The sequence below is a fragment of the Malurus melanocephalus genome, unplaced genomic scaffold (assembly GCF_030028575.1).
Source record: "Malurus melanocephalus ecotype Western Australia unplaced genomic scaffold, MMel_1.1 scaffold_6, whole genome shotgun sequence".
Taxonomy (NCBI): Eukaryota; Metazoa; Chordata; class Aves; order Passeriformes; family Maluridae; genus Malurus; species Malurus melanocephalus.
Window position 1 is genome coordinate 5,772,636 of NW_026623238.1, and position 19,978 is coordinate 5,792,613.

Below are 19,978 nucleotides of genomic sequence, written 5' to 3' on the forward strand. Positions count from 1 at the left end.
TCCTGCAATCTGGAAAGGATCTTAGGACTAACAGCCAAGCTGTTTCTTGTGCAAYAGCTTCACAGATGGCTGAATGTCAGCCTTGGTATTACAGGCGCACCCAYATAAATGAGGACAGGCATCCCTGATGAGCTAGTAAGGTCAAGTAAAGCTGGGGCATAGATGTGACATATTTTATTTCAATTGCTGAACCAAATAATCAGGTGCAGAGTACATGCTCTGGAATTAACATATTTATTCCAGTTGAACTGCACTGACACTGACAGTGGGCTTGTGGAAGGCTGTTATTGTTTTAACTGTAGCAGCACAGCTGAAGTGTGAARATTTTGAAATGTAGACAAGTACCTTACATAACCTATTGCAGCYCTAACACAATCCCTGAACAGATTCTGCTGTGAATTTTTAAACAAGCAATTTATAAGTAGCTAGAGGATAACAGAGTGATAAAAAGTAGGTAACACTGGTTCGCCAATATCCTATCATGTCAGCCAATTTAATTTTCCTCTTTAACAGGATGAATGGCCYACAGAATTAGGTAAAAACAGTAGGCTGTGATAGATTTTCACTTCATTGAGGTTTTTGATTCAGTTCCAGGGTAACATTTTCATATAAAACYGAGAAAATATTATCTAAATGAAGTTTTCATAAAATTAAAACTAATGCAGTTTAAAATATTATTTTAAATATAGATATGTTTGATCTCTTGTCAAATCTGAAGGCCTTTTGAAGTGTGAGAGGGAGAAAAATATAATCTGTTCTCAATACTATTCAGCAATTTCCCTGACAACTTTGATGATTCACTAAAAAAATCATCATTAACCCGGGAGGATTTTATTTATTGACCTGGRAATTGCTACAGATTCTATAGAGGATGTGATTAAAATTCATGGTGATCCCAAGAAAATAGGCTTTCTAAATTCAATGTGATGTAATTCAGTGAAAAAAAAAAAGAAAGAAAAAAAGAAAAACGCTATACTTAATGCTACACTAAATGCTGTACTCAGATGTGACAGAATATTCTTTTGAGAAAATGCAGAGCTAAGAAAATGTTATCTATGGTGGATCACAAGCTAAAGGAGAGTCAAACTGATGCTAAATCAACACATGCTCTTAAGAAAARAGAAAATCTAATAGTCAATGTATTAGCATATCATTAAATTAGTGTGGCTTAACAAATTATCGTGCTGTGTAATCATCCATGTATACACAATCTTAAAYTGCGGTGTGCACACACATTATTGGATTTGACATTGCAAGCCAAGCTAAAACAAATTACCCATAGAAGGAAGAAGTCTTCAGATCAATAAAAATCAAACTTGTGTATCTGAGACACGGCTCATCCTCCCCCATCCAGGCTGCTCAGTAGAAATGTCCAAGGGCATTGCATTTTGCTCTATGTCWGGTGTCTAAGGAGTTTAACAGACTTGGGTGGAGATGGGGTTTGTCCTAGGTATGAGCCCAGCACGTCTGGGGCACAGGGCAGRCTGCTTTCTGTGTGCTTGCCTGTCTGTGTTTAGGAACCAGACTGTCATGTTTGGGCAATGGTGGGATACAGACTCAATCATSCTATCTTCAACTTAGCCACTTCCACCCACATTCTGTCTGAGATGGCAGAAATTACCCTCTGAGTCTCAGGCAAACCTGCAAACACAAAATGTTAACAAGTGAGATAGGCAGAAATGTTTCTYAATGCCTAAAAGTGACAGTGACTGGCTGAATACTCAGTGATGCCACTGAGAAAGTGGCAAGTGAGATACTGGGTATGCAGGGAAATCTGTATGCTGCAGAGGTTCTTTTTTTCACTTTGTTCAATACTGTTAAGTTTTGATTAGATTATTAAATACTATTTTGGAGGAATTGAGAAGCAGTGGAGAAAATTTGAAAGAAAGTAACAAGGATTAGAAAATATTTAAAAAGAACAGAGTTCAGAAAATTGATCTAAAAGAAGAGTGATTTGTTTCAATACAAATAAGTTGCTATGAGCTGATAATGAAATTGCTTCCCCATTCCCTGGAAGGAGGTTATTAGCATCATTAGTGGAAAAGGCTAGCTTTTGTTTCTTTGGATAAGGGTAGTGAATYCCTATTTAACTATTTAACTCAAGGACAAGGTAGCAAACATTMCCTATGCAGATTTGCAGCTGTGATCCAAGTGTCAGAACTCCCTGAAAAGCCACAGGAAGCACCATCCAGATCCTGACTGTACACATCCCCTCTGAAAGGTCCAGACCACTGGTACCCTCATCCCATGGTTCTATTTATAAGCAACACACGGTTTGCAGGAGGAAAAAGAGGCATTTGCCTCCTAAAGCTGCCAGGGCTGCCCAGCGAGCTGCTCCCCAGCTCTTCCCAGAAGGGGAAGCTGACCAGGCAGTGGATACAAGAGGCCAGTGCCTCTGCTGGTCTCAGCACTTGGGGAGGTGAGTGCTCAATGTTGTGGCTGGGTCTCCGCTTCTTCTCCTCACTGTGTTGGGGTTATCAGCTGACTAAGGAACAAAGATGGGCTGTTCTAGAATAAAACACCTTAATACTAAATAAGGGAATTGCAGAAAAATGGTGATAACAGCTGAGKCAGCAATGTTCTTTTCTCAGTATGAGGTTCATATCCCTTTTATTAGTARCAGGCACTAGGCTGCTTGAGGTGCTGCAATTAAGAAAAACACCTAAARTTTCTGCTCTACATGAGGGGTAACATCACCTCAGCCTTTACCCCTGAATGGAAGCCCAGGTCCTGACCAGGATTAGACAGTATTAACCTGCTCAGCCGGAATTTCATAAAAAGTCTTTTTGTGTGTTTTTTTTGTGGCTCACGTACCCTTTGTGACCCACACTAACTCCCCTGCAGAGGTGAGAGCTATCAGAAGAACGGAGCAGTTTGCTTGTCAGAAGGGCTCTGCACCCATCATTGCCATATTCCTCCTGGCAACTGAGCATCATCACACTCGCTGCAGAGCTTGGCACTGAAATATTTGAGGAGGACAGGGCTTAGGTCAATGGAATGGAAAGTAATGACAGATCAATTTAAATGCAGATCCTGGAGGTGTATATTATGATAGACTGCTTCAGACAAATCTTAAAAGGAAATTAGCTTTGGTAAAAATCAAGGATTCAATGTATTAAAAAATGACATAATTCCAATCATAATAAAAGTGATAAATCAGTTTTGCCAGATAGGAAATAAATCATGACTGAACAGCAAGGGAAGCAGATGACTGTTATGCTTTGGGGTTTGAACATGTCAAAGTGAATTTTGTAAAATATTTCTAAATTTATGAAGCATTGACAACATCTTTAAAAGATCTGGTATTTAGAATTTTATTAATGTTTAWATTAATATATTTGTATTAGTTTGTGTGGCTTTTTATGTGTGTATGTGTATATATATATACATATGTATATGTATATGTGTATATATAATATGTATGTATATATTTATCCATACAGAAATAAAAGAGGAGCAACTGTAAATTTTATATATATTTACTTATTTAAATGGCAAGAATTCATGTTATTTTTTGTTTGTGCATTCTCTATCTCAGAATAAAACCGTTYACTTGTCTAAATCGCAGAAAGAGGTAGCTGAAAACAAATATGAGGAGAACAGGGCTGAGGAAAGGGAAAACCTATAGAGCAAAACAAATGTCAATTCTATATTCTTTATTCTTTACTTATTAGAAATACATGATTGCTTTAGCTGATTTAGGACTTACTATATTCTATAATTTAGCTGAAATAGGACTTACTATAATTCTACTTTGCAGTGAAAAAACATTTTTGGGCTAATTCATGCTACATATCTGTTTCTACAGCCAGATCTCAAATCAAATGCACACATGCATATTGTGCCAGAAAGCAAACAGATTCTGCATGAGATGAGCTAATTCATTTTGACACTTTTCAGCCTCAGTTAGGACAGGTGGTTGTATTGTTTTGAGACAAATTGGTCTATAACAAATTCAAGATCTTTCATTCCTCCACTCAGATTCACTCCATTCTCCCAAATCTTYCCAAAATACATTTTATTGTCCATTTATTTAATAAGATCCGGAATAAACAAATTTTACAAGAGCACCTCCATTTGAAATAACTAGAGAAGCTGTAACCCTTCATCAGATTTTACATTCCTAATTAGTAACCAAAGAAGGAAAAAAGCCTAATACCTGGAGATAAATGTGAATTTCCATCCATTCAGTTAGAAGAGTCCCTTAAGACCACCTGTGAACCAGCTGTGATAGCACATGCCAAGGRGAGGTTCCCTGTGTTTGTCTTTCCCCAGCTTGCTTGCACACAAATATCTAAGTAAGGGGAGTGTAATAAAAAATGCTGTTGYATGTCAGAGGCTACAAAATTCACCTGGAATTTACTGTGTCGCAGGAGAAYCAGGTGATGCAAGGAGAGGAGGGGTTTTGTGCATGGAAGGACCTGAGGAGCAGACGGCAGCAWTTCATGGCAATGTGAAAGACTTGTAGGAAGCCTCTGGGGCACATTTACCATCTGTGATGTGTTTCACTTTGATGGCATTTACCTTGTGAGATGTAACAGATTGTGACCCTTCCTTGGCTTCTTTCTAGGCTCAACATTTTTTTTTTCTGGAAAACAGAGAGGATAGCTGGCCCGTGAGCTGCTAAGCATTTATCTTTATTGTCACAAATCAAATATCTGTAAATATCTTCTGTGATGGTCTGTCATGTTATATAGTGTCAGATGTTATAGTGGGACCACTGACTTTTTTGGACAAAGGTTAATGGCTTCCAGTGAAGCTCATATTGTATTTTCACCAGTGAAGAAAAAGGTTGGGTGAGCTCAGGAAAAAGATGAGTGATAACTCTCAGTCAACCCATGAAAGGGGGTAGTTTTCAAAGTAAAATATATGAGGGAAATTGTTCCTGGGGAAGTGGGTGAGAGATGTCAAGAGATGGATAGGAATGAACAATAGGTGCTTTGCAGTCACAAGTTCATTTCCAGTAGTTAAAAATGAAATATTATTATGATCAAAATAGCATCTAACTTGCTGTAATTCTCCTTGTATTTACTTACATTTCCCAAGGGAGATCTGGATTTCAGAAAGCATTTGAGGGGCTGACGGCCCTTTCAACCCCCACCACATACCCCCTGCTTTCTCTGCTGATGTGCCTCCCTTTCTGAATATCTCTGAAGTTATAATGTTATTTGCTTTTGCTCTAAACAGACACTTACTAGGATCCTGGGAGTTTTCTCCTTGTACAGTGCTGGTTAAAGGCAAACCCCCTTTGGCCCTTCTTGCTTCATTTTACCTTATTCTGGAAGGAACCTCACTGTTTCTTTCATTTAACTAAATAAACCACTGTAACTTGTATAATAAATTGGTATAAATGCAGTTCTCYCACACTTCTTTGTCAAGAAGGAAATAGAGAAACCAATGAATTAGGGGATGCCTTTGAATACTGTCTGGAGGGACAGTGTGGGGAGGCACTAAATTATTCAGTTCCTTTTGGCTGTGTCAAGCAGGACAGAAGAAGCTTTTTGCYGTCCCATTTTGCTAGTCTGGAAAGTGGGAGGAATGAGAGGCAAACATCACATCTCATCTGYTTCGCAGCCTGCCCTCCTGGATGTCTTTCCAAAGGCAAGCAAAGTTCAGCAGAATTGCTGCACCCTGGTTGTGTCCTGCTGCGCAGCTGGACTGGGGGCTGCTGGCACAGGCTCAGCGCAGCTGCCGTGTCCAGCAGGCTCAGCCAGCACCTCTGAGCTCAGCTCTCTGCATTTCAGGAGTTTATACTGCCACCCATTGCTGCATCCGAGCACATTTTCCCCAAAAGTGATCACAAACTCTGGAACAGATTTCATTCGCAATAACACATTTCTCTTYCTGGAATCACAGCGCTCCATCACGGCAAACAGATACATTTGGGAATAAYGGTTTCTGAAGTGTGTCTGCATAGGTTAGAGTGAAAATGCTTTCTCAAAGGCAATGATCAGAGTGTGGAGTCATTGGATCTGTTTTCGGTGCCTGCTTCTTCTCAGCCAAGAATACTTTGGCCCCAGCTTTGTCCCTCTGCCACAGGGTTTTGTCCCAGATGTTGTCAGCCTGTCACAGTGGTGCAGGGGGAAAAAATCAGGTTTTCATAACCTCTGAGGCTGAGCATCCACTGCCTGACAACAAGATACATTGCACCACATGCTTGGAAACAACTGCACCTGTAGGGCAGGTGCAATGGGAACTATATCTCCTGTAAAATGAGATGAGAAGGAAACTACATTTGGGACTGTGCTGGTACATCTGGACCATCAGTGTACTGATGAAATAATGGAATCTATGTTTTTCTGTAGACAGAGCTTGTCAAAAAAAAAAAAAAAAAAAAAAAAAAANAAAAGAAAAAGGAAAAAAAAAAGAGAAAAGGCATCAAACCAACACATCAGCAAAAAAAAAAAGAGAAAAGGCATCAAACCAACACATCAGCATTTGGTATAATAAAAAGCACCAAATTCAAGATTTTTCTCCGGTGGTATTGATTCTCCCTGTTTCAGAGAGTTTGGGGAATTTCGTGTTGTCATGTAGTTSTATAAATGTTTCCTTGCACCATGCTCATGCTATTCAAAGAACTTTAATTTTCATTTCATTTCTTCCCATTTGGCTCCTCTGCTATAACTATACATAACCAGCTTGCATCTGTATTCCCAACACATGCACACATGTGCATAAAGAATAAATTCCTTTACACCAGTACTTGTCATTAATGAAATTCAATCTCAAATTTTCCATGCCATTGATCAGCATCTTGAGAAATTTCCTGGCAGAGCATTTGTAGGCATAAGAATGCATTTCTYATGAGTAGGACTAGGAAGAAAACTATTTTTCTTTCTATTTAAAAAAATTGTGATATTCATTTCACCAGCATCATAGCAATGAGGATCTCCATGGTATGTCKAGAGTAAAGCTCAGCTCTGCATGAGTCATGTGGAAAACAAAACAGAAGCYATTTGTGCATGGTAGCTCAAGCTGGATTTTTTGAGATTTTGGGCACAAGAATCATGCAGAGCCTGGTAAGGGACAGGACAGGAGACCAGGAATTTCCTTCTACTTGTTTCTTCCAGCTTTGAAGAAACCGGAAAGAAACTGAGTAGATTTTTCTAACTGGAAGCTAGGGAGTATCTCCAGGGATGTTTGTTTTTTCATGTCTAGTGCTCAGGAAGCAAAAARTTATTGAGGAAGAAATCTAGCTCATACTGAGAAGGAGGGTAGCAAGCTTGAAGAAGAAGAACAGRAGATGAGCCAGGGGGTAGGAAGGGTATGCTTCAGGAAACAGGAAGAAATTCATGTGGAAAAGGTGCTGGAGGCCAAGGCTGCCTGCTGGGATAGAGCAGGACCTCATTCTCCCTGGGCCAGACTGAATTCACAGCTACTCAAAAGTAGATGCTCAGCTACTCTCAGTCAATGCCTCTGAAAATACAGCAGATCATTACTCACCTATGTCTCAGCCCTTTTAAGAGATCAGTTCACATGAAGGTCAATTCTTTCAAATACCAAACTGGATTTTAGTTTGGGGTTGAGAGGCTGGGAGATTTAAAAGCYTCTTGCAGAGTGCAAGAGTGCAAAAAAAAACCCCAACCTGTCCCTCATTCTATAAAGACTAGATTGAACGCAGCTCATATTAGGCCAAGAGAGCTGTTGGGAAGTAGGATGAGCAAATTCCCAGCTGGGGCATGGAGTGTTTTTCAGAACCCTCTCTCCACTTTCCCACTCCTAGTAATGTCCTGTAATATGCAAGTGTGAGAAATTACAAATAAACATAAGGATTTATGATACAGCAAGGAGAAAAATACATAATGAAATTAAACAAGGTTTCTATCTGAACATAAAAGAATTTCAATAATTCTAATTAATGGCCAGGAGACACATTTCAAGACACAAGGCAAGCAATGAGGCATAAATGAATAAATAAACAYATCAAGAATGTTGAATCACAGAATACATTTTGCTCATTTTATTTATTGTTTTTTCATTCAAATTCAAAAAACCCCAAACAAATAAACGAACAAAACATTTGGAGTTGTGGGTAATATCTAGATCTTGTTAATACCCTAAAAATAAATCAASAACTAAAACTCACTACAAAATATTGCAGATGGAATTTCATTTCAATAATGCATAATCAGCCATAGTATGCCAAAGAAAATCAACAGTACATTTATCAAATATAAGTCAAGCCAGGTCTACCAGATCTTAGAGAAGTACCTGCTGTTGACTCCCTGTACTTATCCTTGCCCCTCACTTTAGTGGCCTGGGCTTATCCCTGAGCATTCATGAATAGCACTTGAATTTTAAACCTACAATTTTGAATTTCCTGGGTTTGTCTTCTGACTGCCTACATTTAGACAATTGAACCATACAAACAGAATACATCCTTTTATACCTCTAAATAAAATAATTTAAGGCACAACTTTAGTGTAAGCTGACTTAGATACCACCTAGATTCTTCAGTTTCAAAACAGCAATGTAAGATACAATCCATAAGGTTGATATTGTTATTTTAAGATACACAATTTTTTAATTCCAAAAATAATGAAAGTATTATTGTGTTCTATAAAGTAAGAAATAATTCAGTTTCTTCTAAATTAAAAATGCTGTGAAAGACAGTTCTTGTCTGACTGAGCATTTGTTCAAGTAGGGATTTTAAAGGGAGTGTCTAAATGACAGATCCATCCAGCCCACATGGGTTTACCTTTAAATTACCCTGGAATTCAGCAATTAAGAGAACTTTTAATAGCTGYAGCAATCTACACCACAGCACAATCTGATACCATTGGTAGAAAAAGCTGAGTTAATGAGAGGTCATGGAATAGAAATCACTTGCTTTGCTCTAGATAACAAATTGTCATTTATTGGCAAGGACTGCATGAAGATTTGTGGCATAAGCATTTGGGACATATTTCTGTATACTGGAGGTGGAAAAGGAACCCTATTAGCTTCAGATGGAAAGAGAAAAGTACAATTTGAAAATGAAAATTTGTCATAAAAATCAGGATGATCTGTCACAAYATGGAAACCGACATGAGCAAACACCTTCTCTGAGATCGTGATTGCCCCTCTTCCCTGCTTCAGCCCACCACCATAGGCAGTGGCCAAGCACAAAACTCACTGAATGCAACTTTGTACCTGGCTGGTCTCAGTCTATGCTCAGCAACTTTTCTCAAATGAGTCAGTATATTTGGGGATGGGAAAATCTGCTGTTCCTGTTCTTGAAATATTAAGTATCTCTTGTGTTTTTCCACCTAGAGAAAAGACACAGGTCAGTTCAAGATTTACTTTTCTGAACTACAAATGGATTTTCAAGGCACTAATAAAGGATCATTTACCAGAGTCTGATGCTAACTTGTGGAGGCAAAGCTAGTCAGAGTCATAATGGAGTAGCCAGGGTACTRGTGCACATCCTGGTAGATGGGGACAAAGGATATTCTTCTCCATCTGCAGATGTTATCTTACATAATATTCTGACAGCAGTTTCCTTCTAGAAGTAGACTTGCACTGTGTAGGATTAATGTTGCTCCCCTGCTATTAGTATTACTACTGCTTTCTCTGGAGAAATGTTGTCTGCACCAGAAAGAATGAAAAAATTGAGCAACCAAAAATTATCAAAAAAARGACACTCCTCAGTGAATTGTCCAATCCTTAATAGTTTCTACCYAAAATAGTCCAGTTTTGCAAATCATCTCAACACCAACAAATCAGAACATTCTGATGGAATGAAAACAGTTATGAATAGAATTATGAACAACTTCAAACAAGTTGTTTTTACATTTACATATAAAACAGCTAGGAAAGTAAATTCAGCTCTAACTAAGTGTTAAAACTCCTTGTTTGATATTTTTGACATAGACTTTATAGTCCATATATAGTCTTTCAAAGACACCCCCAAATTTAAAATCATGAAAGTTACATTAAATGTCAGAAAATGTCTTCAGGTGAAGACAGGATCTGTATAGTCTACTAAAAAACTCCATCCAACCCATCCTACTCCAAGCTCAAAAATCTAAAATGTCGTCTCATCTCAATATRTCCGTATTTTCCAGGAAGTACTGAAAATTAATAGGTTTCTTTGTGTAGCAAGGAAAAGTACAACAGGCAGCACATAAGGGGAAGCTAGACGGCTTCAAGCTCCYGAGAAGGCCTGCATTTTAAGGCTGAGATTAGTCACTGGAACAAGCTGCTAATAAAAGCAGCAAATTCATTTCTTTGGCCATCAAAAGCACAATAACTGGATTTCTGGAAATAAGCATTAGTCAAACTCAAGTGATGAAGCCTGATAAAGGAATGACTGTGTGAATGTTAATGGCTTGTGATGTGCAGGAGGCTGGATTACATGCTCTGGTGATACCATCTCTCCTTAAACGCTCTGAGTAAATACAGCATTGTGCTTGCTCCAAGCATAATGATCAGGATTCAGCAAATCCACCTTTTTCTTCTCCTCAATTTTATGTTTCTTTTCAGAAATCAGGGAGACAATTGCCATGTTCCCATCTATGTCTGCTTTGCTATTTTTTTATGCTCCTAAACCTTGAAAAGAAGCAGAATTCACTTTATGACCCCTTCACACGAATATGGCATTAATATAAATGAGAGCTGGAACCATTATATTTATCACTGCTAAACCCACAGAAATGACAGGCACTCAGTGGGCATGCTGTAGCCTCAGGCATGTGGGATAAATGGCAAGATTTTAGGGACTCCTTGGGAGCTTCAGATGTAATTTCAGTTCTATGAATAAATAAACACCAAAGATGTTTAAGTAACTGTTTGCTCAAAAAGCTTGTTTATTTAATTAAAACAGTAATTTCAGTTCTGCAGATTTGTGTCATGCCTGTCCCACACCAGCCTTCTGGCGGTTGTGTCTTCTTCCTTATCTCTCTGCAAGGGATGCTCTCACTGCATCTTCCATTCCTGAATGACTTCTAGTGCTGGGTTAAGTTTAAACGGGAAAAAAAGGTTTGTTAATAGCAATATTCTTGAAAAGTATGAAGTGATGCAAAGAAGCAGTGCACTACCACTGTTTGCTCCGAGGAGTAATTCCACAGGTGATGAGCTATGTCCCTTTTTGACAAGGTCTTTCTAAATATCCATGTGCCTCACACSGTGCTTCATGAATAGGTCCTGATTTCACGACAGCAGCATTGCTATTTCCCTGGAATTAACATCCGTGCATGGGGCTCTTGCTGAGCCGGTGGAAGAGAGCAGCCGCAGCTGYTCGGGGCTCTGGCAGAGCGCAGGGCACGGGCAGCAGCGCCTGTCCCCAGCGGGGCTCGGGGATCCCGCAGGGAGGACATGGGTGACACGGGCGGAGAGACGGGCAGGACCTGCGGCAGCTGGGAACACCACGGGCTGTGAGCCACGTTAGGTGCCCGTGTGCCAGCAAGGAATGTGCCAGCACCACGTTAGGTGCCCGTGTGCCAGCAAGGAATAATGCCCCTGCTTCCCCATGCGGGGTTGTTGTCGTTTTGGAAGGGGTAACAAACAGCCTTCCCGCTCCGTTCTCTGCCATCGTAACCGGGATGAGTGCCCAAACCCGCAGGGGGAGCGTCACCTCCGCACTCCGCCGAGCCGCAACCCTCCGCATCCCCCCGGCATCGCTGCGGAGCACCGGCGGAGGCTGCAGCACCCCCGGGCTCCAAACCGAGCGGTTTCGGGCTGTCTGGGGACACCGCCGTGACCTGCCCACGGGTTGGAAAAGGCGCTGAGACAGGGAGGAGAACGGGCGAGACAGATCCTGCCCGGTTCCAGCACTGGGTGCCCTTCCCTCCCGGCGCAGCCAGACCCTCCCTGCCCCTGTCCCTGTCCCTGTCCCTGTCCCTGTCCCTGTCCCTGTCCTTATCACTGTCCCTATCCTGGTCCCTGTCCCTGTCCCTGTCCCTGTCCTTATCACTGTCCCTATCCTGGTCCCTGTCCTTGACCCTGTCTCTGTCTCTGTCCCTGTCCTTATCCCGGTCCCTGTCCTTATCCCGGTCCCTGTCCCTGTCCCTGTCCCTGTCCCTGTCCTTATCCCTGTCCCTGTCCCTGTCCCTGTCTCTGTCCCTGTCCTTATCCCGGTCCCTGTCCCTGTCCCTGTCCCTGTCCCTGTCCTTATCCCGGTCCCTGTCCCTGTCCCTGCCCCTGTCCCTGTCCCTGTCCCTGTCCCTGTCCCTGTCCTTATCCCGGTCCCTGTCCCTGTCCCTGCCCCTGTCCCTGTCCCTGTCCCTGTCCCTGTCCTTGTCCTTATCCCTGTCCCTGTCCCCGCACCAGGTGGCAGCAGAGCCGCAGCGCCGTGCCCCGCCGGAGAGCGGCACGGGAAAGTTGCAGGGGTTTGGGGGGTTTTATGGCAGAAAATGTAGTAATTTTAGTATTTGTTTGCGTGGTTTCGAATCAATAATAAGTAAAAAGAAACCCAGTGAAAGCTGGGAGCGCTGGCGAGTCCTTCAGAAATGACCCGGGCTCCGAGGTGCAGCGCTGGAGGATGCACCGCAAGCTCTTCGCAGGCTCTCTCGGCTGCCGACCGGCGGCTGTTTCTGCAATGAGAACTCAGGGCAAGGAGAATTTGCCAGAGTGACAAATCCCACAAGGGCCGCTCAAAATGTGTCGGATCTTTATGCACAGGATGCTGTGGCCAAGTTCTTGTCTAGAAGACAAAATCTCGTTTATTTATTTACCCTTTAACTTCCCTTGCTGTGATGTGTGATAGTGCCACTCTGATGTTTTAATCATTAGCAAGTRAGACACAGCAAGACACGTCTTTTTAGTAAAATTATTGTTGGAACCAGCACCAAATCCTTTCTGAGCAATAAATTTCTGAGCACTGAAACTCAGGTGAGTTTCCTCAGTAATTCGGTCCTCRGGAGGGTTTCAATCTTAATTACTGACTTTTACAGGGTCAGCACTAGACTTCTACTATGAAACTACTGAAATTTTTTATCATGAAGCTTTTATTATAGAGGTCAGTCCTACCCTGTGCTTGACCTTATTTATAATAATTATAAATCAGACATTTAACCCAACAGTGGATAAGAATAGTAGGGTGACTATAATTTTTGGAGCTTGTAGTATTTTTTATAGGCTGCTCTTAGACCATATAAAGTTGTAAATTTGAAGATTAGGAAATTTGAAGATTAGGAACTAAAGCAAGAAACTGTAGTGTTCTTTTAACAGGCCAGACTTTCCCAGGTAATATTGCATCAACCTTTAAGYGGCATAAGGCTGCTTGTCCCCAGGGCAATCCAGGGCTTGACAGACCCTGTGCCCCTGACTGGGTGTTGTRCCTCACAACCAGTGACCAGGCAAAATTGCACCTCTTGCACCCGCCTTAAACCAGACATGGACAAACTCGAACATTAAAGTTGAGGATGAGACCCCAAAGGCATTTTCTGACCTGTCCCTGTTCCCATCTCCTGCCCCGAACGAGGGGCAGCTGCAGCCATGCAGTTGGCCCTACAGCCCTGGAAAAAGTGTGTGAATCTCCTGCCACAGGTCCCCAGCTGCTCAGGAAGAGTTGTRAAGCCAAATACAGCCACAGGGTGGAGGAAGAACTGTGTAACTAAAATTGCACCCAGCCCAGTTATGCTCTCCCTTGGGAGCACAGCCSACATCATCCTCCAGGAACAGTTCCTCCAGGAGCTGCGTGCTAACCCCCACTTTGCTTCATTACAGAAGACCTTGGAGGAGTTGCAAGATGTATCTATGCATGAGCTCAGTCTGTGAATGTACAATGAATTAGACTGTTGTCTTTCTCCAGGCCTTTATTTCTGAAAGAGTTTAATTTGCTTTATTTGGGGCTGCTGCAATAGTTTTTGTGAGTATTCCCCTATTTTAATTAAAGAAAGTAAATAGATATATAGACAAAGCAATAACTGGATCTGGTTCCTTGCCAGTGGAGACTGAATTCCAAAGCTTCAGCAGTGAGTCTGCCTTTGTACATTGCCTTGGTGTGTAGGGACAGGAGCTATGGGATGATAAAACCCCCTGACAAAAGGCTGATCAGAAGCCTGTGGTTTAGGCACACGTTGCTGATGCTGGACCCAGTTCCACAGTGGGGCTCAAGTGCTGAGCCCTCTGATGGCATCATCATGTGCTGTGACCCTCTGCAGCTCCCATGAAGAGAAGAAGGGTTAAGGTCTCCTGGGGCCCAGGCCACCAGGCAGGATGGAGTCATGGTGGGTGTCCATTTTTATTGCTCCCTTCTCCACAGAAGTACACTGTAATGAAAACAGAAAAGAGTGTGGATAGAGACAGTGGGAGAGGATGAGCTAATTTTTGCCTCCTACATCAAAGGTATGCTATGCTGCTTCCCTATTCTGTCTCTAATGGTCTGATCTGAGTAAATTAAGAACCAGCTGCTGCTTCAAGCTGTCTTTGACAAGAGCATGGAGAATTCTGTGCAGCTGATGAAATGCCAAGTCCATTAGYTCTGCAGCTGATGTGCTTTCATATCCTCCCAGCCAGTCTGAGGAATGGTGGGCTACCAGGRGTGCTCAGTGGCCAAGGGCTGTCACCATGGAGCTCTGGAGCTCTGGGTGCAGGAGACATTTATTTTCACCCTCTCTCTCAAAAGGTTTTAGTAAAGCAGATGATCAGTGAACTGTCTCAGAAAAGGACTGGAAGCCCAAAGTCCTGAGAGAGGGTGGTAAGAGGGACCTCTCTTTCTCTCTATTTCTCAAACTTGTTCAGATATTCTGCTCCTGTGCTGCCTTGAATCTCCCTCTGRTGTTTCCATCTTTACACAGAGATTGCTCTGTATCCTACAACACCCATGTGAAGTGTCATTTTCCCCCCCTAATGTGATGACAGATTATTTATGGAGAGAAGAGGGAAAACAAAAAGGAAATGCAGAATAGTCTGCACTCAGGGTCTTAAATGCAGCCTCAGACCTGAAGTGATCATTGATGAAGATGGGTTGAGCGGGTGCAATGGCAGACAGAGTGAATTGTTGTCTGGTGTGGCTATCAGAGATCATGAAAACATGTCAGGGAAAGGCAGAGATCACATGTGCCATGGTAGATGGGAGTCTATATAGAGGTTTCTCCTCTCTGCAAATATTATTGTGCTCCCTCTGTTATGGCCTGGCTGACAGAGCTCACTGAAGCAGTGGCTGGCATGTTTTCAGTGCAAACTGATGTGCCTGCTATACTGTGACCCTGGTTGAACCTTCCTGCCAATATCACATTTATTCTGTGTTAGCAGCCCTCCTTGGGCAGCTTCTGAGAGACACGGGGCTGCAGGGGCTGATAACCCAGAAAGAAACCATCCTGGATGGCTCAAGGCTTTGGCAGGCACATGGGGATTCACAGCCCTGCCATCAAAGCCTCACTGCTCCTGCCTTGCCATAGATCTTGTGCAGCAAACTGTGCAATTGCCAAGGAGCCAAATTGCTTCCAAAAGCACTCTTGTCCTTTGCAGGGCTGCACGACCTACAGCCAGCACTGCTCCCTGCCTTCGTGGAGCTGATCTGCGCTGACTGCAGCACTCTCTCCTTMCTGCTGAGCCACTCTTCCCAACAGCCAAACCATCAGCACAGGTATGTCCTGGAAGATGGTGGCCAAGCCACTGATGTTCTTTGGGTCCCAGATCACACCGAGCTCAGCTGCCAAGAAATATTCCCAGAAAACATGTTTATTTTCCATTGACYAGAGGGAAGCTGGGGATATACAATTATAATACTGAGCTAGCCACCATGAACACCCTTTCTGAAGACCCCTAGGATTTCTTTTCTCCTTTTCTCTTCCACTTTACCGGTTGCCTAAAGGCAGAGCCAAGCCCTGAATATTTGACTTTTTCTTGGACAGAACTTTCCTAAATATGATAAATATTCAAAGTGYTCTTTGTTCTAGTTTATGGATAAATTGCCTGAAGGACATATTGAAATGAGAGCAATCACAAGCACATGCYTACTTGTTCTTCCACATACTAGGTGTACACCCACAGTTCAGCTTAAGGAAAACTCTATAATGCCAATTGATAAATGCATACATGCATGCAACAAAAATRCAAATGCTGCAATATTGAAAAGAACTGAAAGCATTTTTCATTTATGTGAGACAAACAATGCCTTTGTATCAAAGCAACCCTTTAATATACAGCTGATGACTACTTTTAAATATACTTACTAGAATGAGCTAACACACAGGGTAAAGAAAACAGTTAAGAGATATTAGAGAAACCTATGGTAGAAAAATAAGTGGCTGGCAAATAGTCCTTTCACAGAGTCTAAGCAGACCTTCAACCTTTGTAAATAAAACTTGTAATATTATCTTATTTTGCACAATTACTGAATCACAACAAAGAAACTGAAAATTGAGGGTCCTTTAAGACATATCGATGAACATAATCTCAATTTTTTAACTGTAATATGAAAGCAAGATTAGGTAATAAAGCTAATCAAAATACAACACTGACAAGGGTGTGAAATTTCKGTTCTAAAATAATTTTGCACTTGTTTTCTCCCAACTGGCAGGCTTAATACAGCCAARCAAGTTTCATATATAGAAACTATTCCAAAACTCAACAAGGAGACATCTGCCCTTCCTTTTTATTCTTTCTGTTACTTTTCTAGAGTTTCTTCCCCATYAGAAAYRGAGGCATTAAATACCACAAATCTCYGCAATGAGGCAGTTCCCAATAAATATTGTTCAAATGTTCAAAACTGATATTTATTACACCCAGAATACATACCAGGGTGTTTTGTTTTCCCCCAGAATCACTTTTGCTAACACTTTTCTTTTGTCCCCTCTTCAATGTTTCTCCTCTTTAGTGTCTTGTAATGTGCTGAACAGAGATGTTTGCCTGATTGTCTGATGACTCTGCCTTATTCTCTGGGCTCTRCTCATTACCTCTGTCCTCTCAGTATACTCTCCTCAAATATTGACACTGGTTTCCACACACAGAAATAGTTGTATTTTAAAYACTCTCCAATCCAAAATGTCCTTGGATTTCAGAGGGTTTATTTTCTGTCTTCTATGTAAGGCAGTTGGGAAAAGTGTGATTTAGACAGTGATTTACATCATCTGTGGCACAGCCTTCACAGCACTCAGATGGTGCTTAACGATACCATTGCAGAGCAGCTCATAAAACTGGGCACATAAATGTTTTTATGATTATGGACTTGAATGGGCTCAATTCCATATATCTTCCTGCATTTCTGTTGAATTAGCTTTTGATCCTTTTTTTGCAATTCTACTGTGCACCTGGTAAGAGGTCTGGGCTAAAAGCAGCAAAGGCATTAAGCCATTCGTTTCTTCAGGGTTGTCAGTCCCTGGAGAAACATCACTTAACTGTTGAGAAACACTAAGAAAGAAGTAAGTAAGACGTCCCTTGTTGTGTAGCTTAAATTTTGTTCTTAATGTGAAAAAATAGATCTTTTAAGCTTTAATTGTAGAAGGCACAAGATTTAACTGCAAAAGATTCCCTTCAAACCATCTCAAGCTTTTATCCTGTCAGCAGGAAAACAMACATGCTATGAACTGAACTGTTATTGGCTCTGAGAAGTCAATCATTGAGCCACTCTCTCTCCATCTTCGAAGGCAGTCTTACAGAAATATGACCTGTCAAGTGTGAATAAGCCAAACCATAGGAAAGGAGTATCAGGTGGATAGGATTAAAATACTGAGGCATGAAGATGCTGGGAGATGGATCCCATGATTTTGGATAAAGGGCCTTGCAACAGAAAAGTTTAGTAGTTTGGCAGAAGAGGGATTTTGGAATGGGGAAGAGAAAGAGGTACAGACTGGGGAATTGTTTTGGTGGGGCACAGAAAAGAGGTTGAGGATGTCTTACTTTGCAATAGGAAGGAAGAGGGGAGGTGGGTGCTGAAGTGAGRTGAGAGGGATTTGAGAACTGGGCCTGAGGGTATTGCAAAATGGAAGATGGGAGTAGACATGACAGAAGTATTTATTAGACAAGCCTGATGACACTGATTGCTGTCAGCGCCTTCTCCAGGCACACACAAGCACACTCCCAACGCCTTCTTCTTGGGCAAACACCTGCTGACATGGCAAAGGGCTACATTAAGATGTGTTTGCAGTAGCAGATTAGCTGTCCCTTCTGTTGAGAAATCACTTTTTAGCCACAGCTAAAACTGGTTTATTCAGGATGAATGTTTTCTGTGGACTGGCTGCTGCACTGTAGAAGGGTGACAGCCATGYGAGTCTATGGAAGCCTGGTGTTGGTCAGCTGAAGACCCTCATGACCCACCTGATTGTCTTACTGTCAATTTAGTTGGGATTTCTGTCTAAATGTGCCTCCATTCCTTCCGAGAGCCTTCTGAGCACGATTCATACGGAACTTGGACCRGTAGTCTGCCTCACATTTTTTCAGCCCTCCCCAGCTGCTTATATGTCATTCCTGCTCAGCTGTTTTGATATGAATCTGGCAAAATCACRTACTTACTTGTGTTGTTCCTTCAGCTTTATTAATCTAGCATCTATGAGCTSTCTGTCAGCTGTTTTTCTGGGAAAAAAAAAGGCAAACATTTTCATTTAATGTTTTACAAGAGAAAGTTCTTTAAAACAACTCTCTTTTTCAATAGAATAGCTAYGCCATATTTTCTTGGCCAGAAGTGTTGACAGTACAAAAGTAATAACAACTGTAGTCCAATAACTTTATTTAAAAATAAGTTTATATATAAAAATACTTTTCTTTAAAAATGCTTCTCTTCTATAGCCCATTTGCATGTCGATAAGTAAGATCAAAAGTCTTTCAACAGTGTTATAAGTTCACTGTCTTGTCTTTCAGGAACAGACTGAGAAGAACTAACAAAGCAAATTACAGCTGAAGAATTATTTTAAAACCTATTACTTCTTAGCTACAGCATCTCATCTAAAAACTGTGTTTCKGTGAAGAGGCTTAACACCTACCTATGAGTCCAGGAAATCCCAGCTGGATACAGGAGCAGTCACACACTGAGTTAGGAGGAGATCAACAGTTTGATTCACTGGAAAGGGTGCACACCTACCCTAGTCATAAGTAAGATGATGACTTCAGGCACAAAGAACATGCCTCCACAACARTGTTCAGGAAAAAGAAATATAGAAAAAGATTTGGACATCATTCTGGTAATCTTTGTACAAASACAGGGCTAGAAAAGAGATGAAATATTTTCGTAGTATTTTCCTATAGGCTGCTGGTAAAACAACTACTACAATACTATGTCTAAACAGATGAAGATTTCAAAAAGTTATTGATTAAAACCACAAAACTTTTTATAGATTGTTTAATTATCCTAAAAGCTTGTTCTATTTAAATGATCAAAGATTAAAGGCCCCTTGATCACAATTTATAAATGCCAACTCTAGCTGTTGAAGGTATAATGAGATTCAGTGGCTGGAAGATGAAGCTAAACTAATTCAGACCATAAATAATGCTCTCATTAGTTATCTGTGTGCATATTAACTCTTGAAAGAATCTATCAAGGATTGCCCATCACTAAAAATAATTAAATCAACATTGTTTTTTTTTATTTGGTTGATATATTTTAATTCAGCAACATCTATGGACTTGAAGCAAATTAAATAATGGATGTCCAGTGACCTGTATTACTCAAAGGACTGAAGTAAATAATTGCAAAGCCTATATTAATCACTGAGTTCTTTAATTTATCCAATGAAAACAACAATGTCAGAGCTTGGTTAGATGGGTTAATCCTTATGTCTTGATTTGATTTGTCTAATCAAATCASAATATCCTTTGTAGGGGATACTTTCTTCCTCCCACAGCCAGCAACATGCCTACAACAGACCACTGGGACACATCCTGGCTTCTAGATCATGTGGCCACCTGTGTTATCAAACCTTCACAGAGGCCACATCAGATCAGATTTTTCACCAGCACTGTTGACCAAAGGGGTTATAGAGAAGGTGAAATTATTTGGGGTTATAACTATACCCTGCTTAGAGTTGTCCCATGACAGCTGCATCTTTTAAAATGCATTGCAGTGCAGCCTGGGAACAATGTGCTCATTTTTCAAGGAAATAGACATCTAAGTGTGCTT

At 41.3% G+C, this 19,978-nt stretch overlaps 1 long non-coding RNA gene across 1 annotated transcript; it reads right to left on the reverse strand.

The window, feature by feature from the left end:
- Nucleotides 1-10,790: 10,790 nt before the first annotated feature.
- Nucleotides 10,791-18,906, reverse strand: LOC130576593 (uncharacterized). The gene is made up of 3 exons (XR_008965676.1): nucleotides 18,846-18,906; nucleotides 18,379-18,438; nucleotides 10,791-10,931 (listed from the first exon to the last, which is right to left on the reverse strand). It is a non-coding gene; the product is annotated as an uncharacterized LOC130576593 (long non-coding RNA).
- Nucleotides 18,907-19,978: the final 1,072 nt, after the last annotated feature.